The sequence below is a fragment of the Amblyomma americanum genome, chromosome 1, assembly GCF_052857255.1.
Source record: "Amblyomma americanum isolate KBUSLIRL-KWMA chromosome 1, ASM5285725v1, whole genome shotgun sequence".
NCBI lineage: Eukaryota > Metazoa > Arthropoda > Arachnida > Ixodida > Ixodidae > Amblyomma > Amblyomma americanum.
The window spans coordinates 315,114,187-315,136,890 of record NC_135497.1 but is presented as its reverse complement, the minus strand read 5'-3'; the positions used below and the strand labels follow the sequence as shown (position 1 = coordinate 315,136,890).

The 22,704-nt window shown below is 50.5% G+C and overlaps 1 long non-coding RNA gene and 1 other non-coding gene across 2 annotated transcripts in view; one reads left to right on the top strand and one right to left on the bottom strand.

Moving 5' to 3' along the window:
• LOC144098751 (uncharacterized) overlaps positions 1-22,704 on the top strand; it is a 389,833-nt gene that overhangs the window by 223,874 nt on the left and 143,255 nt on the right. The gene's annotated exons all lie outside the window — the stretch shown is intronic.
• Positions 625-696, bottom strand: TRNAP-UGG (transfer RNA proline (anticodon UGG)). The gene has a single exon. It is a non-coding gene; the product is annotated as a tRNA-Pro (tRNA).

The window sequence follows — 22,704 nt, the reverse complement described above, 5'->3', positions numbered from 1 at the left end:
TGCCAACTTCTCTGAATTTTCATCAAATCGAAACGCAAAGTCCAAGCTCTAATTAGAACACTTTCAGTTTTACAATGTTTGAAGGCAAATTAGCCGGCCATGGGGCACCGCAAGCATAACGAGAGATGGTTTATATGGTTTGCTTAATCGTCAGATTTGTTATTGTAATGACTGCACTTTTATCCTCTGTGTCATTTTTAGTTATTGTTAAAGTTCGTCGCATGCCCTTATGTTTTATTTATTTTTTTGCCTAATATATGTTATTACCCAACGTTTCCAAATTGCCTGCTTCAGTTTCGCCATATATAAATATGTCAATCAGAATGTTTTTATTGCATCATTTTGATCAACCTTTCTGAGCTTTTCATTCAGGTTACATTTATGTGTGCGAATATATGTTTAATAAGCAGGATGTGCACTTTTCAATATGGTGAGCATTAGTACCAAAAGGAGAAATGGCGCGCAGGAATCTGACTTCGCCAAGGGCAGCAAAATTACGTAAAAACCGCTGCCCGTTGAATACTATGATCGATCAAGCACTCGGAACCGTGAAGGCAAGACTCGCTCTTGGGTGAAAAAATCTTTCTGAACATTGCAGAATGAACGGATTAAGAAAAAAGGAGCGGGCCCGTCCGGGATTTGAACCCGGGACCTCTCGCACCCAAAGCGAGAACCATACCCCTAGATCAACGGGCCACGAGCGATGCTGGGTTAGAAACACGTACTTCAGGAAGATATGAAGAAATACGGTTTTAATATTCGTTTCGGTTCTGTTCCTCACCCGAGAGCCATCTTCGTATTCACGCAGCCCTCCGCTACAGCTAGTTAAAATTCCTCTGGCGTTGCGTCTGTTTTTTCAGACCGTGCTATTCAGGCGCTCTTAATTTTATTTTTGCAGGATCTCGCAACCATTACATCGGACAGGGAATGTCATAAGGATGTGAGAAAGCAAGGCGTAGAAGGGTAAAAGTACAAAGTTATTTAAACTGCATGCGTAAGTAAGGGGGAGCGTACAGTGCGCCTCACTCACATAAGACAGAGACATTCTGAGTGAATGTCTGAAAACAACAGGTGCGACAGTATTTGAAAAGAAAGCATGAGCACTCCTCGTGGAGGCACAACTGTGTAAACAGTGAGAGCGATTTCACACGGTGTGAAGGAACACTGCTCCTCAAAAAAAAATATCGCGACTAGAAAACTAGTATTGCAATAAGTGAGGTAAACAGCGCGGTTTAGATGCAAAAAGTAATATAAAATACGGCTGTTCGCATGTTCCGGCGAATCGACTCTAAGTTATCAGCGCCGCTAGAAAAATAATCCGCATTCTTGTTGCTGCGGTCTTAAATGATGCGCTCTGGCGAAAGGATCCGAAAGGCGGAGCGCGATCTGCGCCCACGACGTGGTCACTATGACGCGGTTTTGCGCCGCGCGTCTGTTTCCATTATTAATTAGGGGCGACGTCGTGCTTTCCGTTTCTGCGGCGATGGACGCGGAGGCTGAGTGACGTCATACCTGTCACGTGGTTTCTCCTCGGTTCAAGGTCGAACTCGCGCACACGGCGAAGAAGCTACTAAGGGGAGCAGTTAAAGCTTTCGCTTTTAAACAAAGATCAAAGGTGAATTAGTGCGACACCGTGGTGAACCACAAATGGTAAGGGCTTGTAGCGACACTTGACCTCTGGCACACTTGAAAGTCAACCGGCAACGCATGGGGAATTTGGCTTTATTCAGCGTAGTCGAGCTTTCGCTTCAAAACTCTATGGCCTCCGCTGCACGCTGTCAAAACGTTGTCAGGTTCGTTGCGTTAAGGCATTCAGTCAGAACGTCCCTGTGTTTCCGGAGTGAGGCGCGGTATATTCTCCACCTTGCGCGTGCCAATTTGAATATCTTTGTATCTGTTTATTTCTACAGCTTGCTTCGACCACATCTTTGTGGCATTCCTTGTGAGATGCAACGGTTGTGAAGTTCTTAAAAAATACAAACGCAACGCCTATAGAATTTTGACTAGCTGTAGCGCAAGGCTGTTGATTACAAAGATGACTCTCGGCTCAAGAATTAGACCAAAAGAAATCATGAAACCGGATTGTTGGATATCTTACGGGAATGTGTGAATTTATGTCGACAAAACACGTGACCCGTTGGTCTAGGGGTATGATTCTCACTTTGGGTGCGAGAGGTCCCTGGTCCAAATCCCGGACGGGCCCTTTTATAGCGATAGCTACATTACGGTAGCAGTTCGAGCCTTCAGCGTGGCGGCGCGCAACCCTGTGGCTGCACCATCAAGCTGTCACGTGGCTGATCACGTGGTTTGTCACGTGACCAAGTTCCACTCGGCCAGCTTTAGCTATCGCGTCACTCCAGGTTGAACCAGAGGTAAACCACCGCCGATTTTTTTTTTTGTACAGCCATGCTCATTTTGCAGAGTTTTTGCTAGATGGAGGTCGAATCCAGAAAGATTTCCACACTTATACAGGTAAGTGCGGCTCTTGCAACCACGGATTCTAAGTACTTGGTCCATCATGATATCCAACACAGGGCGGTTTCATACAATTTTGCGGCCCCTGGCGAAGTCACGCTGCAGCTCGCCGTTTCCTAGTTGGTATTACTACTCATCATATTGCCACACTACTAACTCCTAGAAGAAGACGAAGACCTAGTGGGTGGCTACGTGTCTGCTACTAGGTCTGTGTTTTCGCTTTTTGCTGTTTTCTCGCGTGTGGCGTGGGTCGGACCGTGCCCTCCGTGAGACCGAATGCTGACGACGCCCCTGCGGAGAAATTCCCGGCAAGGTGGGCGCATTCTCAAGTGAGAAAACCCATCCGGAACCCTCAGGGGCAAGCTAGGCTTAGCTCGGCGCTGCCGAGCGAGGCCGCGCTACGCGTCTGCATGGATTCTGCGTTGTCGACGACAGCTACGCGGATGCCCGCTGTGTTGCCACCTGACGCAGCCTCGACATCCACGCAATTGTCAGTGCCTCCGGGCCTCCAGCCTGCGCCGTCTTCCGATGCTACGGCTTTGGCCTGTGACATGGACTGCTCCACCGCCTCCGTGCCCGTGGCACTCCCTCAAGAAACTGTGCCCGTCGCGCGAATTCAGTATTCCCACCAAGGGCCGTCACCAGCGTCTGAGCCTCCTCCACAGATGCCTCCCGTGAGTCAAGGCTCTCTTCCGCCTGCTGCGAACTCGTTCCGCGTTACCATCAAGCCTACATTGCGCTTTGATATGACTGCCATCCCTGCCCGGAATGTTCAAGCCACAATTGACCACGCTCTTGGCTCTTAGAACTACTGCGGGTTTGTCGTCCATCGCCCATCGAACACCATCACGGTAAACTTGTCATCCTTGATGGACGCCCAGAAACTTTGCGCAGTTACGCGGATCCCCCTGGATGACAGCAAGCATGTACCGGTGCAAATATATTTTGCATCTGGTCCTGATACACTCCGCTGCATGGTTTATCATGTCGACAGCACGAGCCCTCCCGAGGAGGTGCGCGCAAATATTCGCTGCTCAACTCACGTTGTACTGCAAGCATGGCCTATGGGTCGCCGGGGCTCATACCTGCTCATCCTGCAAGGCCCGTTGACTCTCCCGAAGTACCTTACCTACTACGGTGCGATCGTCAAACCACAGCCCTTCCGACCTCGTCGTAGTTTTTGTTATCACTGCCACAAAGAAGGACATATGCAAAATACCTGCCCTAATCCAGCAGCTGTGGCCGACATGAATGAACCAACAGTTCCTTGTGCCCTGTGCCAATCGCCGGACCATGACATTCGCTCCCCCGCTTGTCCAAAGAAGAAGCAGGCGAAGAAGTTTCACAAGTCTCCTGCAAAAATGGATGTTCCTACAAGTAATCGCTTTGCAGCTCTCGCATGTGACGACAACAACTTCCCTGAACTTCCATTATCTGAGCCCGCTGCTCACCATACGTCTCCTCACCAGCGTACATATGCACAAGCGGCTCACCTTCCCGGATCAAATGGTACGCCAAAACGTCCAGTGCATCCATCATATGTGGATACCACAGATGAAGACACAGCTTTAGACAATGCAATCGCGGGGGTTCGCCGCCGACTAGACGAACTCACCCAGCGCTGGGTACAGCGTCGTTCTCAATCCTCTCGAAGAATTATAATAACTCGGGAGCAATCATCAGAGGAATCACCTAGGGTAAGCACTGGGCCACAATCAGGTGTCGACCACCTGTTAGCCGTGACTACCCCGACAGTGGATAGGATATTAGCGCTGATGAAGCAGGTGACATTCCTCATCGTGGAAGTTGAGTTGAGTTGAGTGGTTGTAAACTACAGGTGGGATTAGCCTTGCAGTTGCTGCCGGCAATTGCTCCACCGTAGAGACACTTAAATAGAAATCACAGAAACACTGTCCGCAAAAACCCAAATAGAAACTCCTGAGGTCGCCATGTGGAGGCCAAATCCGTGTCCTGCAGGTAAAGTAGAAGAAGGCGAGAAGCATCCCTTCTACTCGACTGGCTCCCGCGCGAGAAAACAATGTCCTGAAGAGAACTGTGAGGAACTCCTGCCTTCTTGAGGGATCCGAATAACGCAGCCCGTTCCGCGTTGTACAAACTACAGCACAAGAGGTAATGTTCTATGCCACCACACACACCACACGTTGAACACAGTGGTGACAACGCTAGGCCAGTCTTATACATTCACGCCGGCGTGCGAGCAGAATCCGTGCGAACGCGGTGCAGCAAAGTGGCTTGGTACCTTTTGAGACCCTTGGTCACACATGGTTCATGAGGAGAGCTCCACAAAGAACTGAAGTGGCACAACACCACATCTCTGAACATTTGCTTGACTTCATGAGGTACTCCATGTACTGAAATCCCGGAGAGAGCTGTATGGGTGAGGTTGTCTGCTATCTCGTTGCCTAAGACACCTATGTGCGAGGGCACGTATTGAAAACGTATAGAAAAGCCTTTGATATGTAGATTCTGCACCAAACGTAGGGATCTAAGACTCAAGGCATCGGTGGGGAACCCGTACTCCAACCTTTGAAGGGCAGATTTTGAATCCGTAATTATGACAGTAGGTTGAGGCGTACAACACCGTAGCTTCTTTAGAGCTGCCTCAATGGCAACGCTTTCGGCCATTGTGGAGGACACGACTTTAGTAAAACGAACAGACCAATCATACTTCAAAGACGGAATATGAAAAGCAGCTGCACTAGATCCTCTGACCTTGTCCACAGAGCCGTCTGTAAAAATTTGAAGATGACTGGCATATTCGGTCTCAAGATGTTCCAGTACGAGCGAACGCATTGCCGCTAAAGGAGAATCCCGCTTAGCGCGAACGTGGGGAATTGTCAAGGAACAATCGAGGCTCGGAAAGGACCAAGGTGGCTTCAACGTCTTAGGTCGATCTCGAAGGTTGAGGCCCAGAGAACGAAGAGTATTTAAAGCCAAGTACGCCCAGGACTCAGATCTCCTTCGAAGGCGCTGTAGAAGCGCTCTCCCGGCAACAGTCTCTCTGAGGCGGCCAATTTGCAGCAAAGGTCTTTGTGAAGCGGCTAGCCGAAGAGGTTTCGATTGAGACTCATACAGTACTGCATTGTTTGGAGCAGCCTGCGGAACGCCGAGAGCCCTCCTTAGTCCCATTCTGTGCAAAACCTCAAGGCGTTCCAGCTGCGATACCGAGGGGAAAATTAAAGGGAGCTGGTACATTATGCGACTTGTCACCAGGGCATCGTGAAGCCTGATCATTGAAGCAGGATGGTTTCCCCATTGCTCACTAGCAACTCTACGAAGCACATTGAGACGCGAAGATAGTGAAGCCACAATCGAGTCCACAGCTCGTCGCCACTGTAGACGTGAGTCAATAGTGACGCCCAAAAAACGTATGGGGTTAACTTGACGAAGGCAAGACTGATCAAGGTCTATGCTCAGCCGCGCATACCGTCGTCCCCTACCTGGAAACAAGACGAAGCCAGATTTTTCCACCGAGAGAGTCAACCCAACACCTTGAAGGTAACTTTTAACTGAAAGCACGGCCTGTCGCGCTAATAGAGCTAAGCGTTTGTGTTGATATCCAGTTAACCAAAGACAGATGTCGTCTGCATATATCGACATATGGACATGCCTACAATGTTTTTTCACTTTTGCGGGAAGACCAGCCATGACAACATTAAAGAGCGTTGGGGACAGGACACTACCCTGAGGTAACCCTCGCGATACCGCCCTTTCGGAGCTCATTGTACTGCCTAACCGCACTCGACATTTACGATCACTGAGAAATGAGTGAATGAATCGCAGAAGATAGCCCTGTACGCCTATGACCTGCATACTATTCAGTATTGAGCTCTGGAGGACGCTATCATAAGCCTTTGATACGTCTAGGAAAATAGCTAGTGTTGAAAGTCCAAAAGCACTCTGATGTTCAATGTGGCTTATCAAGTCCAGGACACTATCCTGCGCGCATAAACCTGTGCGGAATCCAGTCATGCATGTTGGTAGTGCCCTTCTACCCTCAAGCCACCAAGACAAACGCTTACTTGCCATCTTCTCCATGAGCTTAGCCACACACGACGTCAGCGATACAGGACGATACGAGGCCGCGTCTGTCATCTCTTTGCTGGCCTTCAGCAGTGGGACTACACAAGCCACCTTCCATGTAGGGGGAACGTCACCAGACTCCCACACTCGATTGAGATAGGTTAGGAGCATCTTCCGGTGTTCCAGAGGCCGGTTCTGTAACATTTGATTGGTAATGCCGTCAGCACCTGGTGCACAGCGACGCCGCAGGCTGCGGAGCGCTGTCTGTAGTTCTCGAAGTGTGAACGGGGCGTCCATAACAGACGGAGACGTAGCAGGCAGAGCGCAGGGATGAATGCCTGGTCTGGAATTTACAAATGCATCCGCAAATTCCTCTGCCAAGCACACGAGATGTTTCTGCGTGCGCAATGCAAGCGCCTCGAAAGGTTTACTCGACGAGAGCCACCAGCAAGACTGCCAACGACACGCCAAATCCTCGTTATCGGTGAGAAAACAGTCAAACTAGCGCAAAAGGATTCCCACTGGGACCTACAGAGCTTGTTCGCATGACGTCTAATGGCAGAGTTGAGCCTGTTGAAAGTTGTCTTCAAGGCTCTGTCGTCCTTCTTCCGCAACAGTTGTCGCTCCGCCCTTCTGCGCGCTGCGCAGAGGTTCCTGAGTTTTAAATCCGGAGTCGGAAAATGATCAGGTAGCTTGAGCGCCGTGGCAGCAGCCATCTTAGCATAAATCATTTTGTCTGTCACATCACCGGAAACACAGGCTAAGTGCTCCCTGTATTTGTCCCAATTAACTACATGGCAAATTTTAGGACCACGCAGATGGAAGTCGGCAGTAAACACAAATATCGGGTAGTGATCACTTCCCATTCGGTCAGCCCTAGTTGACCACTGCACACGGACATCAGGTGAATGTAAGGTTAGGTCTATAGATGTGGGTGAGGTTGGAGGCCGAAAGAAAGTGGGACTTCCGTCATTGACCACGCACAGGTCCAAACTGTCGATGACTTCTACAAGTTGGCGAAAGGATCTGTGTTCCTGTCACCCCAGGCAGGGTGGTGGGCGTTGAAGTCACCGCAGATGATTCTGGGTGCTGGGCAGCGGTCACAAAGTTGCTGGAGGAACAAAGCCATATCGACCTTCTTCCGCGGGGACACGTATACGGATGCAATGGACAGAGTTCGGAAGGCGAGCCGAATCCTCACAGCCACTACCTCAATACTGTCGGTCCAAAGATCGGTGACGTTCAAAGCCACATGAGGAATCTCCCTTCGTATGTAAAGGGCGGCACTTCCTGCGGGAAAAGACTATGCTGCAATTCTTGTGGGCGACGTATCCCGGCAAAGACCTCCCGCTTGGCAAGCCAGCCTCCGAGAGGGCCAGTACTGGAACACAGGTCTCTTTCAAGAACAATTTTAGTTCTGCTAATCGACTTATAATCCCAGCGCAGTTCCATTGCATGATAAACGGCACACTTCTAGGGTTTTTAGTTGCAACAGGTTGAAGAAAAATAGTCATCTAGGAGTTGAAGTTCTCTGCGTAGGCGATGATCAAGGTCTCAAAGGAAAGCACCAGCTGTATAAAGTTCTTCAAAATGCCAGGCTGCATCGCTTGGCTATATGAACGCAGGACATCAAACAAAACGCGTAGAAGGTCGGAGAGATTCCGGCTTTTGAGCTCCTTATTTTGCTGCACGCACTGGCGCACCACTTCGACAAAAGACGGGGACTGGGACCCACTCTTGCTGTGATCTGGTCGCGGAGGAACATGGACACTTTTTGCAGAAGCAGATCGAACAGCCAGCTCACCCTCGGAGGCCGTTGCCGACTTGCTCGGATCAGGTCGTGCAGCGACGTCGCATGCTACCACGTCCCGAGCTTCCGACTCGAGCGCAGGGAACTCTTCACTTCCATGTATCGGCTTCTCAGTAGGTTGTGGTTTGGGGCCACTAATGAAGGACTTGCGACGGTGTAAGGCGCTTACACGGAATGTGCAGCCACTGAAACTCGCTGGATGGTCACCTCCACAATTAGCGCAAGCAAAATCTGCCTTGCACTCTTTGTAATCATGGCCACCACCACACCGCTTGCAACGTTGATCTTTGTTGCAAACTCTCGCTACATGTCCAAAGCGTTGGCACCTGAAGCACCGGGGAGGAGTTTGGTGAAACCATGGTCAATTATTCCAGGGCGCTCGGTGTTGGGAGAAAACGTTAGCACAATAGAGTTTGTAGGCTTCGCTGCCCATTGTTGTTCTCCAGGCTCCACCCGGCGCATTAACCGTCGCACGTGCAGAACTCCTTGCGGTTTCAAGTAGTCAAGAAGAGCACTTTCCGAATACCACACTGGTACTCCCCTTATAACACATGTGTTAGTCATGTAGGAGTGTGGCAACCGGGCTTGAACTCGTATGCCACCGATCTGAGAGCACCGCAGAAGAATGTCTACTTGCTCTTCCGTTGAGATATCTAGATGAAGAGCCCCGTGCGTTGTGAAGCGACTGCGAATCGGAGCAGATCCCAGTAGTACTTTAATATCACCGAACAGCCTGATAGGGTTCCACTCTCTGAAGTCAACACCTTTCTCTTTTGGCTGAACTACCACTGGGATGCCGACTGTCCGGTGCTTCCGATGACTCACCACTTTGAAGCCATCGTTGTCCATTTCCGCCATGTCAGCCACTTCCTCGTCAGAGGCGACGATAGTTGAGTCGTCCCCACTGAGCGATGATGACGCACTGCACTGCTGGACGTCCCTGATGACTGGCAGATCCCCGCCATGTGATGCCATGGCCGCCTCCGCCCCACTGGGCTCCTTCGGATGGCGCTGTCCCTTTAAGGATACCGCCGCCGGAGCTGCCGTACTCTTCCCGTAGGGACAGTACCGCCTTAAAGACGCGGCCGTCTTCCAAGGATGGAAATAACCTAGGTAATAACTAGAAAACAAGGCAAAATTACTGAGCTGAGGTGACAACAGATCCTCATCGTGGAAGCTCTTCGGCCTCGTCATGGATAGCGCATCATCATCGGTGGTGGTGCAGTGTAACTGTCGAGGATTCGCTAATAAGGCCTCTGAAGTGAACATCCGCCTTAGCGCTTAGGGCATGGGCGTTCCTATTGCAACAGCATAATGCACTCCCACGCCTTTCAGGTTTCTGCGCATACCATTCACCCTCTATCCCTGATCGCCGTTGCACCGCCTCCTCCCTCAGCCCAGGTAAATCTGCAATTTATATTCACAGTTCAGTTCCGCACACACCGCTCGACCTTTCGCGGTGGTGCAACACACGTCAAGAGGTTGTCGCCCTTCTCGTAAAACCTGCACGCACACCCCTTGTCCGAGTTTCTTTTTATGGTCGTCCTGGCTCCGCATCTCCCAATCAGGGATGGGTTCGTTTCCTACGTTCTACCAACTCGGGTATCCCTATTCTAGTTCGTGGTGACTTCAACGGCGCACACACTGCGTGGGGTTACCCATCGGATTCCTCAAGGGGTGCACACTTCCAAGGGAGCTTTTCGGATCATTCCTTTCAACTTTTAAACCACCCGAATACTTCTACCCACCCACGAGGTGGCCCGTATTCACCTGATTTGACTTGGTGGTTAGGCCCCGGTAACCCTCGTTGGGCTCTTGATTCTGATACTTGGGGTAGCGATCACAGCCCTATTTTTATCTCCCTCATGCCTACGCGTCTACGGAAAATACGCCGCACTGTACAAATAACATCATGGGACTCTGTACGCGCAGACAATCACTTATCTACATTCAACCCCTCTTCAGCACTGTCTACTCTCTCTGCTGTTCTCGCTACTCACACTATTACCACTACTGTAAATGAAGACGACCCAAATCCGGACTTACATCTCTTGAATCTGTGGGCTCTTCGTCGCCAGGCGGATCTTTATGCTACTCGTCACCCCGATGACCCATCGGCTCTTCCTACTCTTCACCGCGCTACCGCACGGGCGCGGCGCTATGCAAAGCGGCTAGGTAGGCAACGCTGGGCTGCATGGTGTGCCCGCCTGTCCTCTACGCAGGGCAATCGACATCTTTGGAGAGTGTTTCACGCCATGGAGCGCCCTTCTCAGGTTGCAGATTACACAGAGAACATTCGCCTCGCGCTAAATGTGGATGAGGACACATTTGCACAACAAGCGGCCCGTCAATTTTTTCCAAACCATGACTGCACCGCTACGTCTCCACCTGACTTATCGGTTACAGAGCCCTCCGATGGGATTACTTCTGACCTCACCATGGCAGAGCTGCTGCCCTCCATTGAACGTTTAAAAACTACTACTACTCCCGGGCACGACGGCATACCTAACTCCTTATTCCGTAACTTGGAAGGGAGGGCTTTGCAAACCCTACTTGATACTTTTAACGTAGTGTGGCTTTCTGGCATCATGCCGGGAGACTGGAAGCATTCTATTGTGGTTCCAATACCCAATTCAGGTCAGCCTCCAGTATCTTTCTCGGCCCTTCGTCCAATTTCCCTTACGCGATTTCCCTTACGTTCGAGGACTTCGAAGACTAGTTGGCCAGCTTTGACAGAGTGGCGGGTTTCAATGAGTGGGACGGCGAGCGCAACCTGCGCAACGTCTACTTCCGCTGCAGGACTCGGCCAAAACTTGGTTTGAGAACCACGAAGCTTCCTTTACCACCTGGAAGGCTTTTCGTCGAGAGCTGCTAGCGACATTTCCAGCAGCGAAAGAAGAGAGAAAGCAGAAATCGCCCTGCGCTCGAGATCACAGCAGCCGAACGAGAGCGTCGCGATGTTCATAGAGGACATGACGCGACTGTTGAGTCGGGCCGACCCTGCTATGCCCGAAGCCAAGAAGGTACGCCACTTAATTCGCGACGTAAAAGAGCAGCTGTTTGCCGGACTGGTCCGTGACCCGCCACGAACAGTGTCCGGCTTCACCAAGGAGGCAATGTGTATCAAGCGTGTACTGGGTAGCAGCCGCTTCCCAGTACACGCCTACGTCGCTGCGCCGAGTAGCTTTGGGAGCTTTTAAGAAGCTTTGTGCGCGATGAACTGGCGAAACTTCGCTTTGAAGCTCCATATGTTAGCGTCGTTGCCATAACGGACGTGGTCCGCGAAGAAATCCGACGAGTTTCAGCCAACCCAAGCTCCACACCCGGTGCCCTCCGTTATGACGTACAGCAAGGCGCTACGAAGTCTCGGGCCAGCGATGCGAGCCTTTTCCCGCGTCGCTCCTGTGCCATACCTGCAGGAGCCAATCACAACAGTACCCTCCGTGCCTCAGGAGTTCAGGTCCCCCGTGAGCAAAGCGCACGTTTGGCGTACACCAAGCAATCGGCCCCTCTGTTACCACTGCGGGGAGCCCGGCCACATCCTCCGCCACTGCCCCTACCGCAGGATGGGTAATAAGGGGGTTTTCGCCTGACGCACCTCGACCACGCTACGGTGAAAGACCACGGGATATCGAACATTACTAGGCTGATAACGTGCAATCTTCGACCTCGCAGCGCCGCCAGTCCCGATCGCCATCCCCAAGGCGGTTCTCTTCGCCCGGCCGCCCGTCATCCTCTGGGCAGTTCAGAGGTACGTCCCCACGTCGGGAAAGCTGAAGACGGCGTCCTGTGTGGGTAAGGCTGCCGCTACTGGACCGGGTCAAGAGCCTCCACCCGACGGTTCGCCGCGACGCTCCGACCGACGCCGACCTGACCCGACGACCTCGACGACGCGCTGCGACTGACTGGTCTCCGCCGACAACCACGACGTTACCGCACTCGTTGATACTGGCGCCGATTTTTCTGTAATGAGCAGACGGTTAGCCACGGCCTTGAGGAAGGTTTGACCCCTTGGTCTGGGCCGCAGATCCGGACAGCTGGCGGCCACGTGGTAACTCCGATCGGTGTCTGCACTTCGCGAATCCACATTCGTGGTGTTACTTTCCCTGGTTGCTTTGCAGTGTCACCCGAGTGCTCCAAAGACCTCATACTCGGTTGGATTTCCTTCAGGAGTACGGTGTCGTTATCGACCTCCAGGAGCTAATCGTGTCGTTTTCCACCCAAGGCCCTGTCGACGACGATACCGAGCCGCGCAGGGCTAAGCTATGCGTCTGTGATGACCACGTTTTGATCCCGTCAAGATCCAACATGCACCAAAATTCGTGGCATCGCAGAAACCAACATGTCGCTGCTCCTTGGTCGGCAAGTCTGTGTTTCTCGAGGAATTGATGAACTGAACAATGACCGAACCGAACTCTTGGTGACCAGTTTTGGCTGTGAACCTCAGTGTTTGCCTGGCAGAGCAGCTATTGCGTGTTTCGAGGAACTCAGGGAATTCGCGGGACAGCATGCTTTGTCTCGAGCCCCGGCATCAGTGGAGGAACCGACCACTCCCATAAAAACTGACGTGAACCCAAACCTCCCATCTAATCAGAAACGCTACTTGGAAAGCGTTATTCAGTATTTCTGTGACTGGTTTGCCTCGACTTCCAAGGTTAGGCAGACACCGCTCGCAAAGCTCCGAATTATAGTTGACGCCAACCAACGGCGTTATGTCAGCCGCCTTACCGGATCTCTTCGAAGGAGCGCGATGCCATTCGCCGCCAAGTTCAGGAAATGCTACAGGGCGACATGATACAGCCGTCGACGAGCCCGTGGGCGTCGCCTCTTGTTCTAGTGGCAAAGAAAGATGGAACCCTACGGCTCTGCGTTGATTACAGACGTTCAAACAAAGTCACAAAAAAGAATGTTTATCCTCTCCCGCGTATTGATGACTCCCTGGTCCGGCTGCGCCACGCGAAGTACTTCTCATCGCTAGATTTACGAAGCCCCTATTGGCAAATCGAGGTGGACGAACGCGACCGGGAAAGGCCGCCTTTATTACACCGGACGGTCTGTACGAATTCCGGGTACATTCTTTCGGCCTGTGCTCGGCTCCTGCAACCTTCCAGAGGAAGATGGACACCGTTCTTGCCGATCTCAAATGGCAGTCCTGTCTCGTGTACTTGGATAACTTTGTCATCTTCTCTGACACGTTCGAAGAGCACCTGAGGCACCTGCGCGCTTGTTCGAAGCAATTCGGTCGGCCGGTCTTTCCCTGAAGCCCGAAAAGTGTCACTTCGCTTTCGAAGAGTTGAAGTTCCTGGGCCACATCATGAGCACTAAAGTGGTTAGTCCAGACCCCGATAAGACTGCCGCCGTGGCTGCTTTTCCTGTGCCTACCGATAAGCGCAGTGTACGCAGCTTTCAGGGTCTCTGCGCCTATTATCGGCGTTTTGTGCAGTACTTCTCTCAGATCGCTGAGCCCCTCACCCGACTCACGAAAGATTGCGAACCATTCTTCTGTGGCCTGGAGCAACAGCAAGCCTTTGAAGACCTCCGCACTCGTCTCCAAAGTACGCCCATCTTTGGACACTTCGACGAGTCAGCCGACACTGAACTACACACAGATGCCAGCAACATCGGCCTCGGTGCGGTCCTTGTGCAGAGGCAGGATGGCCTCGAACGCGTAACCCCATACGCGAGCCGCACCTTGTCACGATCTGAGGCGAACTATTCCACCACCGAAAAAGAATGCCTGGTCATTGTTTGGGCAGCAACCAAATTTTGCCCGTACCTATATGGCCGCCCTTTCAGGGCCGTCAGTGACCACCATTCGCTGTGTTGGCTGGCGAACCTCATAGATCCCTCAGGACGGCTTGCACGCTGGAGCCTTCGACTTCAGGAATTTGATGTCACTATCGTCGATTAGACAACTCTGGTAGAAAGCACAGTGATGCCGACTGTTTGTCTCGCGCTCCGATCGAGGACAACCGAGCTGACACCGACGACGATTCTGTTTTTCATGGCGCCATCTCCACGTCCATTCTCATTCAACACAAAAGAGACGACAGCGAACTACGGCCCCTCACTGAGTATCTAGAAGGAAGCGCTCAGTCTCTCCCGCGAAACATTTGCGCGGGCTGTCGTCGTTCTGTTTACGTGACGGTGTGCTGTATAAAAAAAACTACAGTCCAACAGAAGCTGTCTATCTACTCGTCGTGCCTACTGCCCTTCCCGACAAAGTCCTGCAGGCGAGCCATGATGACCCATCTTGGTCACCTGGGTTTTTGTCGAACTTTGGCACGAATACGGCAAAAATACTACTGGCCCAGGGTTGCTGCAGTTGTGAAGCGTTACGTAAGAACTTGCCGCGAATGCCAGCGTCGCAAGACGCCGCCGACTAAGCCAGCGGGCCTACTCCAGCCTATTGATCACCCTCAGGTCTCCGTCCACCAAGTCGGCATGGACTAACTTGGCCCATTTCCGGAGTCCTCGCTGGGTAACCGCTACATTGTGGTCGCCACCGACTACCTCAGCCGATACTGTGAGACTAAACCTCTTCCCCGTGGCACTGCTGACGAAATTGCGAACTTTTTCATTCAAAACATCGTGCTTCGTCACAGTGCACCCACCATCGTTTTAACTGACAGGAGAACAGCGTTCACCTCGGCCCTTACGCAGGAGGTTATGCGCCTGAGCGGAACCAGTCACCGCAAAACAACCGCTTACCACCCTCAAACGAACGGCCTCAACGAACGGCCCAACAAGACGACCGCCGACATGATTTCTATGTATGTCGACACGGACCACAGGAACTGGGGCGCCATCCTCCCTTACGTCAGCTTTGCCTATAATACTGCGGTCCAGGAAATGACACGCTTCACTCCTTTTCGCTTAGTACATGGTCGCGAAGCCACAACCATGCTGGATGCAGTGCTGCTTACAGCTAGCGCTACCCCCTCTGTTATGGGTGCTGCCCAATTTGTTCGTTACGCTGAGGCCGCCCGCCAACTCGCTCGACAGCGCATCCGGCACCAGCAAGTTCACGACGCTCGGCGCTACAACCTCCGAAACCAAAATATCCGTTACCTGCCCGGCAAACAAGTCTGGGTGTGGAGCCCAATCCCCATGCGGGGACGCTCTGAGAAACTCCTACGCAGATACATTGGCCCCTACGAGATGCTCCGCCAGCTCAGTCAAGTTACCTACGAAGTTCTCCCCTAAGGAACAGTTCGCTCTTCTAGGCGGCCGACCTCCGAAGTTGTCCACGTCGCCCGGATGAAGCCGTACAACGCCCGCTAGCCACTCGCGCGTGTCTACACCACACGCCAGACACGTGCGACTACCGTTGTGGTCCTGCCTCCAATTGATACCACACCGAGTCGGTGACTTTAAGAGAGGGGGAGCAATGCCACACTACTAACTCCTCTAGTGGCGCCATACCGCGGCTAAACTGCATTTCCTGGCAGTTGGCAAGCCTTGAGCCATCTCGGGGCTAGATTCTTTGCAATCTTCATCTCTCGTGCTGCCTGCTGCCTTGCGCGTCCCAACGTCTTGCGCGTATAAGTAAAGCAAGTAAACCAGCCCTGCTTACGTCAACCGTTTCTCGGTGACAATATTGAAAACTTCAGACACTACGTATTAAATATGTATTCGCAGAACAAACTATGGTGTGAAGCGATAATTCTGGAAGACCCACCGAACTGAAGCAATCAAAGAAAAAGAGTCGGCAGAGACACTTAGGACTGCTTACGTGTGAGAAGGCGTAGGCCCGCCCGCTGACTTTGTGAACGTAGTCGCCGCGAGCTGTGGCGTGATGTATCCCGATGCCACACAGCTGGCAATCCTACCTCTGCATGCCACTACGTAGCCGCCGTCGCGACGCTGCCGCGCCCCTTCTGGGCGCTGATTTCATGAAGGGTAGCTAGCCTACAACTGCCCGCGCTCCGCCTTAAGGGTATGACGTGATAGCCATAATGGGTCAATGCCCATATATGCAAAAATCGTCTCTCTCTGCTTAACATTCATAGAACCTCGGGAGTCCTCATCCGACTGCTGGCACTGTGGCGCAGCGGTTAATCGGTGCCACTGCCCTGTGATGGCATTTGCTGCCAGCGGTGGAACTTGCTCGACTGCTTGTTTCGACTGCTTGTATCGACTGCTTGCTCACGTAAAAGTTTCCGGAAATGCACCTGGGCGCAGACAAGCTGCCAATTTTGCAGTTTAATGCACTTGTTCTGGAGGCACGTTTCCTGAAATTAACAGCATGTCGCGGTGACGCTGCCGCCTATGTTGCCTTTGGTTTAAATATATTACTTCAAATCCGGCCACAGAAGCTAGTTTTCTCTAAAACTCGCAACCAAGCCTGTCAGATGTCATTTCTTGTCAATGCAGTGACGAACATATGTATATGAAGCGTTCTAGAGGGAATTACTCCCTCAGGCGCTCGCAGTGCGTTCGTGGGAAGGTGCAATACGGCATGTCATGGTCATCGAGCTCTCCTGGTGGCCCTGCGGCGCGTCTGTGTGTGCGACTATACGCAGTGCTGAAAGAGGCGTAGCAGTTCAATGGACTTTTCGCCAAGACGGTGCACCCCGCGCACATCGCCTCTTGTCCGCATACCCCGCTTCTCTGGAGTGCTGACTATTGCTGGCCACGCGTTTTTCTTTCCTTGTAGAAGCTCAGCCACGCAAGTGAGATGTCAAAGCATGGCGCATACAAGGAGCAGCAAGGAATCATTACTCAGCACACGTAATTTCAAAGTAAATAATTACTTTTGCTTTGAAATTACTGCTGCAATATAATGCATTACATGACTAAATTACCAGTCCAGAAAAGTAATGAATTGCGTTACAAGTTCCCGGAAAAGTAATTTAATTACTATAATTATATCACAGCAATTTTATTACTGCGACGTGTGGTATAAATGTAGTAGTTATCTCTGCACTGAGTAGAGGCACTGTGTCAGAGTTGTGTGTTTTGTCTGTCACAATCCTTTAACGTGAGTCTGCTTGCCATGGCAGTATACAGCTCCTCTAGCTGTTCTTGAGGGTTCCGGATTCCGGGGTTCTTCAAAGATCACATTTAGGGCAGTTCATGGCGTTTCCTATTGGCACTGTGGTATTATTGAACATATAAAGCGGGATGCTTCGTGAGGCACTCTTGGTGTTAGAATGGCCTCTACGAATGTGTTCGTTATCTTTCTAACGATTCCTGAAAATAGTGGCGATTCGCCTGATTAGCTAAACAGCTTATGCAAGTGGTCACATTATTAACGCAGAATGACTATTCGGCTTTTTACCCATAGTTTCTTGTCCATAGATTCCAGCAGAATCTTCTAAAAAATTCTAAGGACGATTATGATTCCACGTAATGCGAAATTTGAACGCAGCTGTGTCGGTGTCTCGGGCACTGTAGGCTCATTATTATGTTTCGCTGAGTCGTCGGCACCTCAGGCGGCGATCTTAGTTCGATAGTAGTATTAGTTGAAGAAGACGATGTGCAATGTACACCGCGCTGGAATGTGTATATTAGTCTTATTTATATTAGTCTATTATATTAGCGCAGCGGCGACCAAGCGGTTGAGCATCTGGGTCGCATTTCAGGACGTGCGGGGTTCGATCCCCAGTGCCGCCGGGTGACCACCGGTGATACAATGGGTACAAGCTTTCCCCTTACCTTGTGCTCGGCTAATCAGGGGTGAAGTGCTTGAAAAAAGGGTCTTTGACCCCACCTTGAGCAATCAAAAATACAATTGTGCCAAGGCGCTCTTTAGACATAGATGCCCTTGCGACATAAAGAATCCATAATCATCATCATTGATAGCAGTGTTAGTAGAAGAAGACAACGATGTGCCAAGCACATCTCTGAAGTTCGCTGTCATCCCTGTTTAAAATTTCAATTTCGTAGTCGATAATTACACTCCGATACCCTGGGCGACCAACTCGTGCCGGGGTGCCATATTCTAGTCACAGAATGACCAAAAGGTGTGTGCAGTTTGAAAGCATATTATAAATAGAGTACATCTTTAGGATTACACGTTATTCCTCCGGAAAGCTCTATCTTATAACTATACAAATATGTAACTTGTAAGCTGCGCATTGCATTTAAGTTATCCTGATGTGTTAATAAATACGAGGTGGTACAGCGTTTCTAGATTCTTTAGGCAATATGTCATCACCCGCTGTCATCCTCTCCACCGCAGCAACCACCATCCACCACCCCTACCAATACAACCCCTGTGAACTTGCAATGTAGTTCCGAGATCATATTTCCGGAGACACCATACAAGACCTGTAGGACGGGGAGCTTCCTTTTCACAAGGTGCGCTTGATGCAAGTTTTGTTTCCTTCATGAGTGTAGACACCAAAGGCCGCCTTCAAATCTGCCTCTACCGGTATGCTAAGATGGTGCTGTTTATTCTTGGCCCTCTAGATAATGTGCAGTCCTCGTAAACCAGATATTCTGCTGTTAGTGCTGATATTTGGTCTGCACCAGTCTGCCCTTGACGAAAATAGACCGACTGGTCACCTGAGCGTTGATATAAGCTATTCTCGCAAATTTTTTTAATTTTTTGCTTATAGGATCACCGCAAGTAATACTAACAAATGTTTGACCAAAAGATTAGGACCTTTTTCGGTTTAGGCACTAGCCTAACCACTACTTTATTCACTTGCTTTCATAGTTTACACCGGCAGGAAGTTTGGTGAAGCAGCATAACAGACCGTGCTTTCGTCTCCGAGAACTCTCTGGGGTATGACGCAGGTAACTCCAACCGTTCTTGGCACATTTTTAATGCGTACTGAGTGATGTGCAGTGGACTGCTTCCAAATTGTGAAAACGGCTTCTTGTCATTTGTGGCTTGATCTTAACCAGAAACCTGAAAACCTGGCTGAAAACCTGGGTCACCTGCAGGAAACACGGTTTTCAGGCGGCTAGATTTGTCTTCTTTGTGGCCTGTTATTTAATCAACAGCATGATCACTATCTCCACTTGTTTACTCCTACCTTCCAAGGCTGGGATAAAGCCGCACAACGTCCGAGCAACTCAGTTTCCTCCAAATGAAGCACACTGTTCATCTCACCTTATGAGAGTCAGTTGTTTAGAAAACCTTTGCGCCGATGTCGTTTTCAGTCATTCCTTGACTAGATGTTAATGGCATTTATCAAATGTCACGTAGCTTTCGGGTAGTTCCACAGAACTTTCTACGGCCCTTTTCGGGCTGTGGGAAGAGTGTGTGGGATCTTTGAGTTTCGAAAGATGGTGGCAGCTGCCTTCCACAGCCCAGTGCCGAACCTTGACGCACTCGTCGACCTCTGTGTGAAAGGTCCATACACTAGGTATTGCAGTGAGGCCCGCCACTAATCTTTATTGGTAGGCATTCTATGGCATAAACATATGTTTATAGGCATACTACTAAAATGTTAGCGGAATTCAAGCACTTAACGTTTTAACTATTATATCTAGGCGCCTGGCTGCAATTACGCATTTGTAGCTGCCGGTTATCGGTTTTTAGAATTTCGAACACGCGATTGCCCTCGGTGATGTGGTTCAATAGATTCAGATGTTCTAGTGCGCCATACGAAAAGCGCTCGTCTGTGTAGCGCACTTAGCAACGGTCACCAGTACACGCCACTCCATGGCTTTCGTTTCACTTGACCTCGGCTCCGTGGCTTACGTGGGATACACCTGTGCTGGAGTGAAGCTCCCATATAAACTAGGCCCCCAAATGTAGTGGCATAAAGATAACATTTAGAAAGTAGTTAACCAGCTTGCTAGTGAACATGATACACCTTTTTCTGACCTAATACAACACTGTAATTACTATGCCGCAGAAGCAATCCCTTTGTGTCATAAAGACTGTACTTAAAAATTAGTGGCGAGCTTCGTTGACACACCCAGTGTAAAGGATGGTTTATGGACTATGGGGGTTTAACGTCCCAAAGCGACTCGGGCTATGAGGGACGCCATAGTTAAGGGCTCCGGAAATTTCGACCACCTGGGGTTCTTTAACGTGAACTGACATCGCACATACAAGGGCCTCTAGAAGGGTGTAAAGGAGACCGATGGTGTAGTATTAGTCCGCTGTACCTGACGCTAAGTCTTCAAAATATTAATCGGCAGCAAGAGCAGAGGGCTTTGTGGATATGAAATGAGTTGAGATTTGGTAATAAGACCAAATAAAGCCTCAATACCGGTTTTAAAGATTTCTTACGTAAATGCACTTTTGTATGCAGGTTCGATGCAACTGCTCGACGTGCGGCCCGTTCGTCTGGGGGTATGGTTGTCGCCTTGGGTGCGAGAGGTCCCGGGTTCAAATGCCGGACGGGCCAATGAATTTTAACCACAGTAAGATTCAGAATAACTTTTAATCTTTGAACCGGCCCCCCTACCTACCCTCTCTGGCGCGGCACGCAGGCCTCCGGGAGAGGAGTAGGGGGTTTATTCACGACAAGACTAGCACTTAAATTTAAGTGACGCTGCAGCTGCCAGTTGGGTCTGTTCCTTTTGCACCCTAAATTCTGGTCTTCTTAATACTTCACTCCAAATTTCATCGTCTTCATATTTGCTTTTTCCTTAAGCTTCTTCGCATTTTCTGACGATGTGGTCCATGTCTGCTACTCCTCCGCAAAATATGCATTTCTCTTCTTGACTTTGGGCCTTTTTTTCTTTCCTTTTATCTTTGATCCATGCACTCTATCTTGGGAAAGGGTAGTTTCGCGCTTGAAGCCTTCTTAATATCTTGCACTCTCTATAGCTTACCTACTTCCTGTCTGGAATGGGCAGCCTTCTTCTGTCCTCCCTTTGCATGGCCATCTTCTCCCTTGGAGTATAGTCTTTCGCTTCCACCACATTAATTGCTCCAGCGCAGTACAGCCCTCGTCTTGATAATACTAGACGAGCAGTTCTATCTGCGGCATCACTGCCTGAACCCCCAGTATGTGCTAAGATCCATGTTATTCTTACATATCAGTTTATAATTGTGCCTTCTATTACTTCGACCGCTTTCTTGCCGATTCTTCCCCTTGGGTAGTTCATCACCGCGTTTCTGCAGTTGCTAATGATGACATTGGCTTTGGTAGCGGTGAGGGCTAACGCAATCGCTAGCTCCTCTGCCGCTGTTTTAGATAGGCCTTCGGCTATAATGTCATGTTTGCATTTCCCAGCCGCATCTACGGCCACCGACGCTGAATGTTTTCTTTTTTTTCTTCGTGCCGTAAGCCTCAATCCTTGGGATGCTTTCGAGGCATTCATGTCTCGGCCCTGCTCGCGAGCTTGCATGCCGGAACTCGTCTGAGCGCCAAAAGCAGGAGAATAGAGCGCGACTCGCTGCCGTGGCAGGCGTGTACCTATCTGAGGATGCGGCTGTCGCGATATCAGGATTGAGTCCTGGAACTAACTGCAGCTGCCACAGCTGCTCTTCTTCGCGGTGTGAAATTGGCGCTGGCAGGAGTGTGATTCAGTACGAGGCACATGGCGGTGCGTTTCTCCATACGCTACACTACGCTTAGCGTTGCGAGGCTCTGTACGCGCAGGCACACGGAATATACTGCTCGCTTCTTTAGGGGGCCCTGGCGCATTCCGAGCGCGGATAAATCATTGAATCCATACAATGGCCAAATCAAAGAAGTTTCCAAACAAAGACGGAGTGGAATAGGTGCGTTCCCTCGCCCCTGTGACGCTATGTTTTCGTCTAATTGTAAAATTCAAGCGCTCTTAACACAGGAGCTGTATGCCGAGGTTCTCGTGTCCAGTACTGCCACAAGCTGAGACATGGCGCGGATTACCTCGGTTGGCCTTGCTGATTGCCAATACCCTCCCTTCGCTGCATGCCTCGAACAATGGGGGCAAATCGCGCGGCGCCTTCTGGATCCTATTGCGAGACTACAGCAATGAAAGTGCGCTTCATTTTTCGAGTGGCCCTTAAATTTAGAGTCGCTTTGCCTGAACATGCGAACAGCCGTATTTCGTATTACATTTTGCACCCATACTGCACCTCTGACCTCAGCTTTTGAAATACCTGTAGTTTTGCAGTAGCAATATTTTGTTGTGGGGACAATTGTTCCTTCCCTGTGTATAAAAAGCCGCTTTCGCTCTTTACACCGCCGTGCCTCCCAGAGGAGGTGTCAGGTTTTCTTTTCATTGATTGTCGGGCCCGTTAATTGTTCTCAGGCATTCACTCAGAACGTCTCTGTATCTCGTGAGCGAGGCACAGTGTATGCTCCCTCTTACTTACGCATGCAGTTTAAATATCTTTGTATTTGTACCCTTCTACGCCTTGCTTTGCCCACATCCTTATTGTATTCCTTACCCGATGTAACGGTTGCGAGATCCTGCAAAAGAAAAAAAATTAAGGGCACCTAAATAGCACAGTCTGAAAAAACAGACGCAAC